Below are 16,788 nucleotides of genomic sequence, written 5' to 3'. Positions count from 1 at the left end.
AATGAGCAAGGGCAACACTGAAAAGGCCACACAACAGGGGGCGTGGCGTAGGGACAGAATGAGGTGGGGGCTGGGGACAGGGCAGGGGAGCAATTAAAGCTGCGACACTGTCGCCCTCGGCAAAGCTGCACGCACCTCCGCCAGTCAAATCTCTCTCTTCCTCTCGTCTGTGGTTAAGTCTCCAACTGCCCCCTACCCCCACCGCCATTGTTTGCTGCCTTTTTTTTTATACTGCTGTGGAGGGGCCCTCAAGAATCTTCCAAGTTTGTGTTCCCCCATACATGTGACTTTTGTTTACCTCCTGAGGCTCCGGAGCGCCCCCTCCAACCCCGATCCCCAAACTTACCTGCGGCCTCACTCACGGAGGGAATGTTTCTGTTTGGAGGGAAACGCCTTTACCATAAGCGCTATGGACTGAGTTAGACTGAACTATGAGACAGAAGCTTAAATACGATTTCCCTCAATATCAGCAAAGCAAGGAGGCTGCTCAGCGGCAGGCCTTCCCGTTTGGAACAGAGTCTGCAAAGGAGTGAATCGGGGTTCCGGGTACAAAGTATCAAAATGCGGACTGTGCGGAATATTTCAGATTCTAAACTGGTGCTTAGCTATTCCCGTGCTCTTTGTGGATTTGGAGAACAGGATGAAACTAACAAAATACGCTTGGGGGTGGCAAACAGCACATCGCGTAACAGACCTGGCGAGACTCGGGTGTTTACTAGGAACCTAGAAGTTCATCACAGCTTCAGGCAGGTAGGATCCACGCGTGGGCTATTAGTGGCCCGCCCTGGGGCGAGCACTGTGAGAGCCACAGCCGCAGCAGCTCAGAACTGGCGGGAGGCCAGGCCAAACGCTCCTCCCCTGTTCCTCCTCCACAACAACCCCGGGAGGGGAGGGTCGAGCCTAAGGGTAGATCTTCAGCGGCCTCCTGCTCAACCCACCTCAGAGATACCCCATCCCCGCCCCCCGAGTGAGAACGACTGTCCCTGTCCGGAAGCCTGCTCTGTTGGCTGCGAGAGGCACTTGGATCTGACTCGCGCTGGTGGCATCGGTGAGCTCAGGGAGGGCCCCGGGTACCCCGGAATAACTCAGCTCAGTGCTTAGATAAGGAGCCCCGGGACAGAGAGGGTTTTGAGTCATGGGCTTGTGGCGCTGTCACCAGGTTGTGGCGGGGATACAGGAGCGCCCACTGGGGAGGATGGGCAAGGGAGGACGTTCAGGGAGGGCGGGCTGGAACCGCAGTGCCCTCCTGTTTGATGCTGGACTGACCTCGGAGGCTCCCAGAAACAGGGCTCCAAAATTGTTAAGATATGACTGATTGCTTCCGAGAAAGCCACCCTAAGAATTCAGTGTCAACTGGGCGGCAGGTGAACCCGGAGCTGAAGGGAAATGTTTTGTCTGTAGATCTCATTGTGTAACGCTCACGCACACTTCCTTGTGAGGAATAGCCGAGATTTAAGAAGTCTGCGAATAGAATAATAAAAATAAAGTAATATCATCCCTGCTTGGAGCATCCTGCTGCTGGCCAGATAAAATGCTGGTTATTCCACCCTTAAGGCTGGATTTTTGCAAAGCCAAGCAAAACCATGAAACAGAGAACATGGTCTTCCTGAGGCTTTCATTCGGACCATGGGAATCCCTGCCAGGTCCGGGTAAGGAAGGATTCGCATGTCAGGTTCTTACACACATGGGAGCTGTCACCTCTAAAGGGCACACCGATTCTGGTTTGGACAGCACGTGTTACCACATCAAACTTGCTCAAATTATCTTTGACCCAAATGAGAACGCAGAGCTAGGAGACGCATGGTGTATGAGCAGGGGTAGGAAAATGTGCTCCCTAAAGCAAGGATAATGCCAGAGGCTGGCAAGCAAATCTTGAAGCAAAACTGAGCTGCTGGGTCAGGGCATCAGAATCAAAATAAAGAAAAGACCTTCTGGCTACAGCGGATCGAGGGCTGTCAGCACTGGGGCAGGTTTTCTCACCCAGGGGACTCTGGGAGCCTTATGAAGGAGACCGCTTGTTGACATCCTTGGTGTGCCAGTTTCAGCTCGCTGTTGTCAGGACTGAGAGTGTTTTTCCTTCCCTGGACGGTTGTTCACAGGTCCTTCCCTCACAGAGTGCTGATGCCACCCTGGAACCGCTACAGTGGTCTGACTGTGGCTGTCTCAGAGACACTGAGGCAGAAGGCTCAACACGCTGAGCTACTGAGTGTGAGGAGGAATGTTAATGAGTCTCAGTCACTCTTTTAAGCTATTCAGAAAGCAAGCACCAGTTAGGTGTGAAGGTTCAGGTTTTGAATTCTTCTCTGTGATGCTGTATATCTGCTCACTAGTCATAAGGACAAGTCACCGACTAAATCCCCCCACCCACCTAGTTTTGCTTGTAAACAAATACAATTTAACATCTACTTTAAGACTACCTCATTAAGAGAAGAGATAATGAGGTACGTGGAATGGGGGGTCCCTGGAAAGGACTTCTTCAAAGCGGGGGGGGGGGCTGTCCCTCTTGTTCTTATCTTTTCATTCTAATGTTGTCCAGGCTGGCTTCCCACTTGCTATATAGCTAAGAACCTTGACCTTTGACCTTTGGTGTCTCAGTTCCTGAATTGTGAGATCACTGGCCTGAAGCAACCAACCTGCTCTCTGAGACACTGGGGATCAAGCCCAGGTCATTCTGGGCAAACACTCCACCAATTAAGTGGTACCCCAGCCATATATTTTTGAAATATTTTATTTTATGTATATTGGATGCTGCCTGTAAGTCTGTGCACCATATGTGTCCCTGGTGCCTAAGAGGGGCAAAAGACGGCACCAGATTCCCCCGGAACTGAAGTCTCAGATGATTGTGAGCTGCCATGTGAATGCTGAGAATTAACTTGAGTCCTCTAGAAGAGCAGCCAGTGCTCTTAATCACGGAGCCATCTCTCAAGATTGCCCCCCCAACCCTCGCCGCATGTGCTCTGTGTCTTAAACCTGCCTTTCTTTTTCATGACCCATGATTCACGATTATGATCCTGACTGGCCCTAAGAAACTCAGAGGCATTTCCATAAAGTAAAGCCCAGGGGAGAAAGTATTAGAGAGAAACTGAATGAGGGAGCGTTTCATTCTACATCACGTCGTTCCAGGATTCCAGGGAAGCTCTGCGGTCTGCTGGCATGACAGAAGGCTCCTATTACCTTTCTCTGTGAAGTGTGAGCCACCGGTGGCCGCCATCACTGCTGTTGTGAAAGATTTTCTGAAAGCGACATAAAACAGTGGCAATACAGACTCACACAGACTTGTACGGCTTTTGTTGTAGGTGAACTCAGCAGCTGAGCAGGGCCATTGCTATGAGAACGCTCACTGAATTGCTAGTTTCTTCCTAGCAAAAGCTCTGCTCCTTCATTCTTTCATTCATCCATGTCAAAATATCCGTGGCTGGGTGCTGAAGAGCTCGGGAAGCTGAAGCAGGGCAGCCTCACACATTCAAGGCCAGCTTGGGCTGTGTTGTGGGTTTAAGACTGTATTGTGGGTCTAAGCTCGCGTTAGACAGAAATATCTTGTATCAATAAAAATAACCACAAGCAGGAGTATAGCTTAGTGGTAGAGAACTTGCCTAGAATGTGCAAAAGCCTGGCTCAGTTCTAAACTCTGTAACATACAACAAATAGGTAGTACAGCCAGACAGCCAGCCAGATAGATTGATAGATAGATAGATGGATAGATAGATAGATAGATAGATAGATAGATAGATAGATGGGTAGATAGATGATGGATGGATGGATAGATGGATAGATAGATAGATGATAGATAGATGCTACTGTGAACCAGGTGTGAGTCTCAGTTCTAAACTCTGTAACATACAACAAGTAGGTAGTACAGCCAGACAGCCAGACAGATAGATTGATAGATAGATAGATGGATAAATAGATAGATGACAGATAGATAGATAGATAGATAGATAGATAGATAGATAGATAGATGATAGATAGATGCTACTGTGAACCAGGTGTGAGTTAGAAATACTTTCTAGTGTCAAAGAATTCTGAAGTCAAGAGATGAACAAGAATCAAGGGATGATCAGAGTGAGTTCAGACAGTACTAAAAGTTTTGATGAAAAGCCAAGAGCTGTTGCACAGTGCTATTGGTATGGGTTTGAATGTGTAGACATGTGTCGGGCAAATAGCAGGGGCCTTCTTGGATTCACCCCCTTCTTTTTAGATTTATTTTTTACTTTTTATTTATTAATATTTGCCTGCATGCATGTATGTGCATCATGCATGTGCCTGGTACTCTTGGAGGCAAGAGGACGGCATCAAATTCCCTGGAACCAGGTTTAGTGATGGTTGTGAGCTACTGTGTGGGTTCTGGGAACTGAACCATGGTCCTCTCCAGGAAAAGTGAGGACTCTTGACCACTGAGCCATCCCTTCAGCCCTGGGACCCCTGTAACAGAAGAACTTTTGGCAGAGGGACCTAGTGTGCAGGTGTGTGGGGAATCAAGCACGATCTATAAAAGGCACAGTTGGAAGGCCAGAGTGCCTGTAGCAGGCAGGGAGAGGAGAGCTGGATGCAAGGAGGAAGGAGAAGGGGGCAGGGTGCCCGGTGACCTTGAGTCTCATAGATCAAATCCAACAATGTAGATCTCACTCCAAATAGGACAGCAGGAAGCTGGATGTATTCTAAGCAGAGGTGTGAATTCAGAGACTTCCGTTTTGTGGGACTGGTCCGGGTGCAGTGTGGACGATGGTTTACATGGAAAAAGCAGGAGAGGATGCTGGGAATCTAGTCAAGGGTGTAAGTGACAGGTAGGCACGGGGTAGTTTTTGAACGTACAACGAAAAGTTACATAACGTTTCCGTGATTCAAATTTCCCACCTACAAAAGAAATCTGTCATTTCTATGCCTTGGGTTTCTTAAAGAACAAGCTAATAAGTGTGCTTTTAAAAAATATTATGAATGTGGTCCTAAGAGGATGTAAGGTCTTACTACTAATACTATTTGCTAATAATGCGTGATTTTAATTCACACACACACTGCAACACAGCGTAATACAATACAACATTTGTTCTTTCTGAAACATCAGAAACCATTAGACAAACCACGATAGAATATAATAACATGAAGGCTAAAACAATAGCTAATTTAATCTTAAAAGCTGGACGTGCTCAAGTAAAATACAAAGATGAAACATTTGAAATGAGGAATTGGAAAACAAGTCGCAAAACTCTCGCAGAACAAATGGGTCTTTGTCCTGGCTAGGACCATGCCAGTGCCCAATCTGCTGAATGGAAATCCGGATGGGGCAGCAGAATTCACCAGGGGGCCTTGCTGAGCCCTGAATAGCTTTCCCTTAGTGAAGCATTCTCTCTCAGAGGAGGTTCTGCAGCTTCCCTGGTTGTTTGCTGACTATGGTAGAGAAGAGGGTTTTGAATCTGTTTACCATCTAGAGAAGGGATGACCCTCCCGTGACAGGACAGCGCACTGCGTGAGGCAACCCCACTTCTGCTTCCTTGCTTACTTTGAGGTTCAGCTTACAAGAATGAAATGCCCTAGTTTAGAAGAAGAGGGGCCCCTTCCTTATTTTCATTGTGTGCTGTGGAAATTTTGGCTCATGATAGCCGGTGGGCTACATTCTCTCGCTAGATGCTGCTAATTAGTCAATGAACTGATGTCTGCATCTGATTCTGAAGTCTGCTGATTCAAATTGATGACAAGATGTGACATGATTTGGGGACATGTCCACGATGTGTCCTGACGATCAGTTGAGAGTTCGTGGAGCATCTTTAAGGGAGAGGTTACATATAGTCTCTTCTTTGGTCATCCATCTTTTGTTGATTCTCTCTCTCTTTTTCTCTCTCTCTCTCTTTTTTATTTGTGTGTGGCATATGTGTGTATGTGCACGTGTGCTCACCTGTGCACGCACATGTGGAAGCCAGAAGCAGTGTTGCATGTCTTTCAGTGTTATACTACACTTCTTTTGAGTCCATCTCTTGCTGAACCCACAATGCCCTTGTTTAGCTAGACTGACTGACCAGGCAGCCTCCCAAACCATCCTGCTTCTACCTTCCAGCATTGAGACTACAGTTGCTTGCCAACACACCCTGCTCTGTATAAGAGTTCTGGGGATCTGAACCTGGGTCCTCATGTGCTACAAGCCACAACATAATACAGTAATTGCTCAGCCATCTGTTCACGAGCAACTTATCAGAACCAAGGATCTAGTAAAGGCTAAAGCAACAGGCAAGGTGTTTTGGCATTATTGCTTTGTGAATAAAGAGGCTGTCCTTTGCAGTAGATTTTTCGCTGTAGCTGAACTCCTTTTCTGTTACATATTTGGGGATTAATTCCCTAGTTCAGAACAGTTTCCCACTGCCAGGTCTTGTTCCTCTCTCCTAGGTAAGCACAGAGATCTGCCTTCCTGCAATTATCTTTATCAGCAGGCATTTTTCAGTGTTTAGGGTCCATGCAATAAAGCATTACATCTGAGATAGTCACAGATCTCCAAGGACATAGAATCACTAACTGCCCAAAGCTACTGCTCTGGTTTTTCCCCAAGATCAGAACGGCTGTTAACAGCATCCCCAGGAACTGATTGTTCAGGGTGGTCCCTACTTTGTTTCTTCCACCTAGACTCATGCTTGTGCTGCAAGAAAGTTACAACTGAGTCATCATCTCAGCCGCGAGGCTGTAGAGCTTATTTTTGCTTGACTCATATGGTGTATCGAAGGGTTCAATCTCTAGCTGTCCTTCAAGAATTACTGACTGTTATAGGCAAATGTAGTCACCCAGTTTTTCTTGAAAACAGTTAAAAGATGTAGTGGTATTCAGCTCTCATTCCTACATCAAAGCAGTCTACTGGAGTGGAATGGTAATGCCTCTTTGTGGCTAGTTCAGATTGCCCCAACTCCTATTCCATTGCATTAATCTCTTTTCCTTATTTAAGTGACCTGTGGACTTCTAAGTTTGGCCTCAGGTCAGGGCTCTCTAGTGCATCTTACCTCCTTGAGTGCAGTCAGCAGAGCACAGACCATGCCTTGCTAACTATTGAAAGGCTCCATTAGTCAGTTAATGGAGTCTGGCTCCACCCAGCAAATGGCTAAGACCTTCTGTGCAGAACCATATCTGTCATGAACCTCGTGAGCGTCCCATATTGCTTCAGCTGCTCCTCCTGTGACTTGTCACCCTGACCCTTGGTCATTCAGGTTATTGTATCAGTGCATAAACTTTCACTGGTTAGAAACCCTAAAAGCCCCACCAGATTCATCAGATGTAGACTAGAAGGTACAGGGTACATTGGGAGGGTGACTCCTCTCTCAAAGATGTTATTATGCTTCTGTCTTGCAGTCTGGGATGTCTTTAGGTTATACTGGATTGGTTGATTTTTGCCAATTCCTTATTCTTTTTGGCTCACTTTTAGGGCTTATTTTCCAACTTGATTGTTCCTGAGTCCTTATCAGAATGAAGTATATAGTGGCTTTCAACTGATTCTTGCTTCCCTGTGGGACAGTTGACAGTGCACAAACACATGGCTGGTTGCCACAATGGAGGGGAGCGAAAATGATCAGAATTCATAGACTGAAATTCTCAAAGAAGTGATAAAAGCATTATTTATAAAGGAAATGTTTTACAGCAAGTCCCAGTGATCCTCCTGTCTCTGCCTCAGACAGGGCTTGGGTTACAGGCTCTTACATTGCCACACTAGGCTTCTTACATAGCTGTGACGATTACGATTGAAACTTAGGCCCTCATCCTTTGACAGCAAGCGCTCCTATCTGCTGAGCCTACCTCCGGCCCCCAAATTGCTTTGTGAAAACTTATTTACCTACATAGTTGACCTTGTTTCTATTTCAAAGTTTAAGGAGATGCTCTGTTCCTGGGGTTTGATCTACCCATTGATGTTTGTGCACCCAGCTTCTTCTTTCTCCAAGAACAAGCTGCATTTTTGCATTGTGTTGGCCTGTGGTGGTGGTGGTGGCTTAGAAAAAGGTATGTTGTGACTTTGAGGACTGCCAAGTGATCATTTTGTGGGCAGGGGTTAGATCTCAGCAGAAGAGTTCTCGCCTTGCAGGCAAGAGGCCCCAGTTCCATTCCCAGCACCGTTAAACAAATAAAAATAGATGTCTTTTTATTCTCTAGTTCTAAGAGAATGTCCAAAGTCACCACCTGAGATGTAAATGTATTTTTAGTCAATTCTTATCTGCAAGCAGAGGGCTTGAAGAGACTTTGGGTGTAACAGCCTCCTACGAAGGGTTCCACTGTGTTCCTTGGGGGCTGCGGCTGTCTCCCACACATTTTAGTGATCTCTGGAATGTTGAAGCTGTCAGTGTCCAGGGAAGCCAAGGACATCTGGCTGTTTACACAAGTGCTGTGTTCGGGAAAAGCAGGAAGCTCTGTTTTCATCTTTGTAGCCTAGGGAAATTTGGGTCGTGTTTATTTGTAATATATAATACTTTCAAAGGGATTGGCAGTGCCTTAGAGTGAAATCACATGGACAAAAACACAGCTAACAGACAAAATAAGATAGGCAAACAGACCAGAAGCCAGAGGAATGTGTTGTAAGTGCCAACCCTCCCCAGGTACAGAACACCAAGAGATTTTAAAATATAAAGTTTATTAAACCCAAGATAGGAAATGGACCAGAAAAAGATTCCTTTATGGTGGTGGTGCTGAAAGCCAGAACAATGTAGTTTTCCACAGAACCATAGCCCCAGCCCTCTTTAAGTGTGCCAAAGCGGCAGAAATTAATGCAGAGTAAAAGTGTGGAGATTGAGAATGGCCTGAAGGGGCTGTAGAGGAAGCTGAAGTTAGGGACAAGAAGCTCAAGATCCTCAGACATAGGGCACAGGAATGGCGAGAGACAAGACAACTTGGAGCGAGGGTCACACGAGGCCTAAGGCTCCCACAGTCCCAGTCCTTGTCTAAGGAGAGGGTAATGTTTTCGTTTGCAAGGGATGAGCAGTCCTGTGGGAAGAAGGGAGAGACTAGCTGAGCAGGGAAATGGGAGCTCATGAGTCAGAAAGGCTGCCTTGAACTCTCTGTGACACAGATGGAGCCTGTAACGAGGAACACTCAGGCAGAGGCGACATGCTGCTCAAATGTACTTCCCATATCCCCTAAGGCTGGAGCATGTACACACCACTGGAGTAAAGATACAGACACGATTCCGTAGGGCAGAAGTCATTCTTGTGTTAGCCCAGTAAATATACATGCTATACCTGATCAGAAAAAAGCCTCCACTACCCCAGTGCAGTGGAAAACATGCTAGCTTTGGGACAAAAGTCCATCAGTTTCTTGCTGTCGTTTCCTTCCCTGGAATTTAGTGTTCCCACAGAAGCCAGCCACAGTTTTAGTACTCAGAGCATTACTGGAAGAGGGTGCTTAGTACGTTGAGATGAATAATGTGGTCCATGGCTACCATGGTTACTACCCATCATAAGAGACGTGTGCACACACGACGAGAGAAGAATTAACAGAGGGATGGTCACACTGCTGCGGGCACAGTGGGCAGTGAGGCAGGGGCTCCAACCAGGGAAGCTAGGAAGAGTATCTTGGAAGAAAAGCACCAACTTCACTGATCAGGTCGTTTGTTGAGCGCAAGTGTGGTATGTATGTGTAAGAAGGTGGATGCTTTATTGATGAATCCATGTATTTTGGCAAACCTAAAACCACAACAAAATCTTCCTTATAATGTCAGCTAAAACTATATGCTTAGCAAAAGAGTTTATGGTTTAACTTTCTCTTCTTCTCTTCTCTTCTCCTCTCCTCTCCTCCCCTCCCCTCTCCTCTCCTCCCCTCCCCTCTCCTCCCCTCCCCTCCCCTCCCCTCCTCTCCTCTCCTCCCCTCCCCTCCCCTTCCCTCCCCTCCTCTCTCCCTTCCCCTCCCCTCCCCTCCCCTCCCCTCCTCCCCTCCTCTCCCCTCCTCTTCTCTCCTCTTCTCTTTCCTCCTTGCCTCTCTTCCTCTCTCTCTGAGTTTGTTGTTGTTAAGACAACCTCTCATGTATCATAGGTTGGTCTTTGGAACTAAATATACAGATAAGGATGACATTGAACTCCCAATCATCCTACGTCTACCTCCGAAGAGTTGGGATGAAGGGTGTGTGCCACAGTGCCCCACGTTACTGCTCTTTCTTTCCTTTTTTTATGCAGGATCTCACTCTATAGTCTAAGCTAGCTTAGAACTCACGACATAGCCTAGGTTGGTCTTGAACTTCGGGCAGTCCTCCTGCCTCAGCCTCCTGAGAACTAGATATGGTAAGCTTGTTATTTTCCTGGTAGTTTTCCACCCTCTTTATTTCCCAGTGTGTATTTTCACCCCATTGGTACCCGTGCCTGTGCTGTTTTGTTTTTAATGTTGCCTGCTGAGTCTCAGATGAAGACACTTTCTTTTTGCTTGCCACGACTTGCCAGACAGGGAGTGCCAAGTACACATTAAAAGAAAAAGAAAAGAAAACCAACCAATATCCTTTCCCTCAGAAGTGATCACTGTAAAAATTGTAGAATTGTGCTTTTCTGATTTTTTCTATTTCCATAGAAATTACATATTTTATATAGAAACATGACCATGGCTCATTATTTTTTTTTCTGATATGCATCAGAGTGGTGGGCTTATTCCTTCAGCACTGAAGCCTGCCATTCATATGACCCAGTCAGATGGCATTCGTGGTGCCACCCAGCAACTCCATGATATAAGAAGCAGAGACCATGGGAAGCATGAAGCCAGACAGTGCTGTACACAGCAGGCACTGAGAAGACACCAGACATTTAAATCTCATGTTACATTTTTAAATTTCATAATGACTTAGCAAATTTGGAATTCTAGAAGTCTAAATAATAGGTAAAATACTTCTTTGTTTGTGGAGTTCCCATCTTCCCTGAAAGCAAAGTAAAACCCAACCAACAAGTTGAGATATGCAGAAGTCCAGCCCACATCTCCTCAGACGCCTGTGTTGCCTTCATCAAAGCATGGTCGGTGTTTCCGGAAACAGGCAACAGGCTTCTTCACATCTTGCTCCGTGGGGCTCTCACTGAAGTTTTGTCTTGTTTTTAAGTCTGTCTCTGTGTGTATGTGTGTGTCCATTTATGTAGATGTAGTACATATATGCTATCATGGGAGTGTATGGAGGTTGGAGGACAGGTTTGGGTGTGGTTCATCACTTTCCTCTTGGTTTGAGAAAGGGCCTTTTCAACTCTGCCTGTGCCAGCCTAGCTGGCCTTTACGCTTCTCAGGATTCTCCCGTGTCCTCCAATTAGACGTCAGGAGGGCTAGGACAGTAGACACATACTAGGACATCCAGCCTTATGTTGGTTCTGGGGATCTGAACCCAGGTCTTCTCACTTACAAGGCAGGACTTTACCCACTGAGCCATCTTCTGAGCCCCTCCTTGCGGGGGTCTTTGTAGATGACACCTGTAATTCTAGCACTTGGGAGGTGGAGGTAGAGGTTCAAGGTCATCCTTGGCCACACAGCAGAGTTCCTGGTCAGCCTGGGTATATGAGACTCTTTCTTACCCCCACCTCAGAAAAAGAGAGCAAAACTAGAGAGTGTCAAAAACATTCTAATTTTTTTAGCAGTCTGTCCCAAGAGTTTCAGAAAGAAGCAGAGGTTTAGCTCTGACAGGACTTTAGGGCTGCCTCCCTGCCACCCCTCTGTGCCACCAACAGTCCTCCCCTTGTTCCTTGTCACTGTCACGAGGACAATGTGCTAAGAGCAGACCGCCCACTCTGCCGTCTCTCCGCCTGAAGCTTGCTCTCCAAAGTGTGCCTTTCCGGTCTGCCTCCCATGAACCGAAGCTACAGTAGGATATCAAAGGAGCCTCTCAGCCCTCAAGGACAGCGTGGAGAGTGGACAGCCGCCCCCTCACAGCTGCTCTGTCACTCCTGTCTGAAGTGGCTTAGCAGCCAGGGACACTGAGGTAGCCAGAGTGGATTACTGCACGGGTCTGATTTATGGGACATTAAAAGTCCTCTTTCCCATTCATACACCTGCAAGCCCAGGACTCGGGAAGCTGAGGTAGGAGGGGTACAAGACCACCTTATGTGGCATAGTCTCAAAACAAAACAAAACACATTGCTGTTGTCTCTAAAACAACTCTCCCCACTGGCAGGGAATTCTTTTCCTTCCAAGAAAACTTCTGGAAGCTTTAGTGTAGTACCTCTAGGTGTCCAGGCTAAGGTTAAAGTGGGTTTTTAAAAGTTGGTGAAGAAGGTGCATGTGTGTGTATGTGTGCATGTGCATGTGTGTATGCCTGTGTGTGTGTATGTGTGTGTATGTGTGTGTGTGAGCCAGAGGTGGACCTCAGATGTCTACCCTATCACTGTCTACATTTTTTTCTTTAGACATCTTCCCTCAAACTGCATTGCTGATTGGCTAGACTGACTGGTCAGCCAGCTCCAGGAATCTACCTGTCTTTTTGTTTTTTTGAGACAGAGTTTTTCTATAGCTTTGGAGCCTGTCCTGGAATAGGCTGGCCCTGAACTCACAGAGATCCACCTGCCTCTGCCTCCAGAGTGCTGGGATTAAAACTGTATGCCACCACCACCCGGAAGGAATCTACCTGTCTTTGCTCTATCTCCCCAGTGTTAGGGTCACATGGTTTATTAATGTCTTGGTCATGGGTTCTATGTGATATAACTAAAGGCATCGTGGGGAGGGAAGAGATTATTAGGATTAGATATCTGAGATCAATGTCCAGTGAGGGAAACCAGGGCAGGAACTCAGGGGCAAGACAGGGGATTCAGGGGCCATAGAACGCTGCTTGCGTCTCCTGACTTGCTCAGCCTGCTTTCTTATATGCCCCAGGACCACCTGCTCGAGGGTGGTACCACCCACAATAGACTAAATGGCCCTCCCCCACACATTATTAATCAAGACAGTACCCCACAGACTTGACTACAGTCAATGTTATGGAGGCATTTTCTCAATTAAGATGCCCTTCTTCCAGCTATGTCTAGGTTTGTGCCAAGTTGATAAAAACCAGCCAGCACAATCACTGTGCTTTTATGTAGATGCTTAGGATCCAAACTCGGGTCACTGTGCTTGCAGAGCAGGAACATGACAGTTGAGCTACTCTACCATCCTTGATTGCAGAGGTGTTCTTAGAACTGAACACCTCGCACAGTGGCAGCATTGTAACCAATTAGATTTGATTTATCCAAGGTGTGATTATTACTAATTGATTGGAAAGATTTCTCTCAAGTTGGGTAAAGGAAACTGAGCAAGTGACTATAATGCGTGAAAATATGAATGAGCTGGTCCTGCTTTAGTGAAAGGACCGGGGCTTTGAGGATACAGTTAGAGGTCCGATGTGAGGGGGCAAGGGGTAATCTCTGTAACAAACAGATGGTACTATTGTCCCTTTGCAGCCATTTCCCGTCACTGCCCCGGTGGGTGGGGTGGCTGTGTCAGATGCCTAGGCTGCCTCTGAAGGACAGAGATTCTCGGGAGGCCTTCCAAGAACCTCTGTGACTTTTTGTTTTACTTCTGCCTTGCTCCATTGTGCACATCACCTTAGGTGATGACCCTAGAGAGCAGAGCATCCCCACCCTGCCTGAGGACTCTAAAGAGCTACATTTGCTATCTCTGATGCTTCTTTTGGTTGTTGGTGGGAGTGTGTAGTAGAGATCAAGGCACCGTGTGCAGGCTGGCCTTTGCCTAGAGTAGTTTCCTTGTCCCCAGCACACTGACCTCTGATGTGGGAGTCCTCTCTGGATGCTGTGAATACCATTGGTTAATAAAGAAGCTGCTTTGGGCCTATTGAAGCACAGAGTAGGTGTTGGGCCTATTGAAGCACAAGGTGGGAGTTCCAAGCAGACAGAGGAGGAGAGAGTAGGTGGAGTCAATGAGATGCCATGTAGCTGCCACAGGAGACAAATGCCAGATGCCAGAGGGAACCTTACCAGTAGGCCATAACCACGTGGCCATACACAGAGGAATAGAAATGGGTTAATTTAGGATATAAAAGCTAGCCAATAAGAAGCATGGGCTAATAGGCCAAGCAGTGCTGTAATAATACAGTTTCTGTGTGAGTATTTTGGGTCCAGGCAACTGGGAAAGGAACAAGCAGCCTCTGTCAACTGACATCCATGTGATCTGTCTTCCTCTTTCTCTTCCCCATCACAGTGATCTTCCAAATGGATCGAATGACCCTCTCCTTTCTTACTTAAGCTAAAAACATGAGGGGTAGATGAGCAGTGGTGGTGTAGGCCTTTAATCCCAACACTTGGGAGGGAGAGGCAGGCGGATCTCTGTGAGTTCGAGGCCAGCCTGGTCTACAGAGTGAGTTCCAGGACAGGTTCTAAAGCTACAGAGAAACCCTGTCTCAAAAACCCAACAAACAAATAAACAAAATCCAAAACAAGCAAGAAAACAAACAAAAATCAAGCATACATGAGGGGTGGAATATTCTAGAGCTTTTTAATTCAAGTAGACTCCAGTGACAATTTCCCCCACCATTTACAAGCTAGATGCTGTGACACAGGCTATTTGTAGGAGATGGCAAGCTGAGCCGTGTCCTGGCTTCGTGTCAACCCCTTGGTTGCTAATTTGGACAACTCCTAGATATCGCAGTTTCTAAGGGTCTCAACACATTGCTCCAAATATAATGAGATTGAGTTTCATCCTCATTAGAGCATGACTCACTTCTAACCAAGGCAGCTGTCTGTCTGGGGTCAGCTCATGAAAGGATGAAAACATCATTAAAGTGGTTGTTTTCTTCCTTCGTTTTAGGAGATTGTGGCTTAGAGTAAACCAGTTAGGCCTACCAAGTTTGGATGTTTTAGTTAAAACCAAAGAGTAAGTGCTGGAGAGATGACACAGTGTTTAAGAGCACTTGCTGCTCATCCAGTGAACTCGTGCAGTTCTCAGAACTCTGGATAGTCAGTTCGCTACCGCCTGTAACAACAGCTCCAGCGGTTCAGACCCTCCCCTGATCTCAGAGGACACTGCACTCACACACACTCACACACACATACACACACACACACACAGACACACAGACACACACACACACACACACACACACACACACACACACATCAAAATAAAAAAGAACTTAGGCCTCCGGGGAGCAACCCTTCCCCCAGCACTTCCTAGCTATGTGATTTGCACAAGTCAGTCAAATCCTCTTTGCCTGGTTCCTCATCCATGGAATGCGGAACTCGCAAATGTTTTGGTGGTGACTAAATAGGATGCTTTGTTTTGGGAACGGTGCAAACATGCTGGGAATATTGTAAGCCTTCATGACTTAGCAGTGTTAGGGCTAGAGAGATGGCTCGGTAAGTAAGACATTGGTTGTTCTTGCTCAGGGCCTGGGTTCAGTCCCAGCACCCACATGACTGCTCACAACTGTCCATAGCCCCAGTTCCAAGAGGTAAGATGCTGTCCTCTTGCCTGGCCAAGATCCAGTCACACATGTGGTACACACATACACATATGCGGGCAAAACATTTGCTGATACACATAACATAAAATAAATAAATCTTTAATTTAAAATTCTTAATGATATTACTGGTTCAGTGGCTGTTTTGAGGAATTTAGTGTTATTTTTAAAATACAATGACATTGGTGTACTCTGTACTAACATGAAAAGGTACCTATGTTTTCAAATTAAAACTGAAACATAAAATTTTATAAACAAAATTTAAAACTGTGTATATATTCATATATAATATAGCTCTATACGTATGTCTGTGTTTATATCCATGTATGTTTTGTGTGTGTACTTATTTGACCACAGAAATACCTCTGGAAAGAGACTGTTAGCGTATCATTATAAAGAGGACAAACATTCTTTTATTTTTTATCCTGTTATATCTTTTTAAATTATGTGTTAATTTTCTGATGAGTTAAGACTGAAATAAGACAAAACAAAATCAGCCAACATTATAAACAACCTTGGACATACATCTTCCTTATCCGAAAAAGAGACTAGTTGAATAGACAAATACAGTCACTCTGTAAGAAACTCCAGAGACACCATTCCCCGCTGATTGGCATAGGCTTGTTGTTAGCTTTTGGTGGTAAGATCTGATTTTACCGCCACTCATGGCCTGGAATCCTTCTGTATTCCTTTTGCTCTGAATTGGTTCCATGGCTCTAAAAAATTTTGAATATCTCTGAACCGTTCGTTCCCTTCCTATGTAAATGTGCTCATCTTGCTTTTGAGTCCCATTTATAAAAGCCATTGTAGGCCAATGATTGTGTCAAATTCTTCAGGATTCCCAATTGCTCCCATCATGGAACATACATACAGTATTTTCTTGATACATACCCTTGGATTAAATGGCTGGGACCTAGTATTACAATAAAGCCATTTGATGCTGCAAAAAAAGAACATTGACAACCCAGAAATTTCAGTGCTTTTATGCAACAAAGTATATTTCTTATCTATTGAAGGCTGTACACATCGGAAGAGCTCTTTTTGCGTAGCGACTAGGGATCTAGACTTCTCAGGCTGGAGCCTCCATGGCTATGACCTGACTTTTGAGTTTTATATTGGAAAAAGGAGAGGAGACAAATTGTCCCCGGTGTCTGAGAATACTTCTTTTCAGCTTTCCATTAATCAGGAATTAGTGTCGAGACTGGACTTCAACCATGAGAGAGACCAGGGTGTGCAGGGGACACAGGGACACGCAGAAGTGATGGTTGTCTATGCCTCATCTCTATGCTCTGGGAAAATAACCGTGCCATCTAGTTGGTGAAATCGACCGACACATGTATGAACTCTGAGGCTTGTTTCAGTGTGTGCTAGAAATCACGTTTGTTTAAGGATTCATATTGGCACAAGCAGGCATTTACTTAGTGCTTACTATA

At 45.9% G+C, this 16,788-nt stretch overlaps 1 protein-coding gene across 1 annotated transcript in view; it reads left to right on the top strand.

Annotated features, from left to right (window-relative positions):
• The first annotated feature begins 891 nt into the window (after positions 1–891).
• Positions 892–16,788, top strand: part of Pla2g7 (phospholipase A2 group VII) — a 40,962-nt gene continuing 25,065 nt past the window's right edge. The window contains exon 1 of the mRNA XM_038343044.1: positions 892–1,048. The gene's annotated coding sequence lies outside the window, so the exon portion shown is untranslated. The remainder of the gene's footprint in view (positions 1,049–16,788) is intronic.

Source organism: Arvicola amphibius, chromosome 9, assembly GCF_903992535.2.
Source record: "Arvicola amphibius chromosome 9, mArvAmp1.2, whole genome shotgun sequence".
In the NCBI taxonomy this organism is placed as follows: domain Eukaryota; kingdom Metazoa; phylum Chordata; class Mammalia; order Rodentia; family Cricetidae; genus Arvicola; species Arvicola amphibius.
This window is presented reverse-complemented; position numbering and strand designations above follow the sequence as displayed.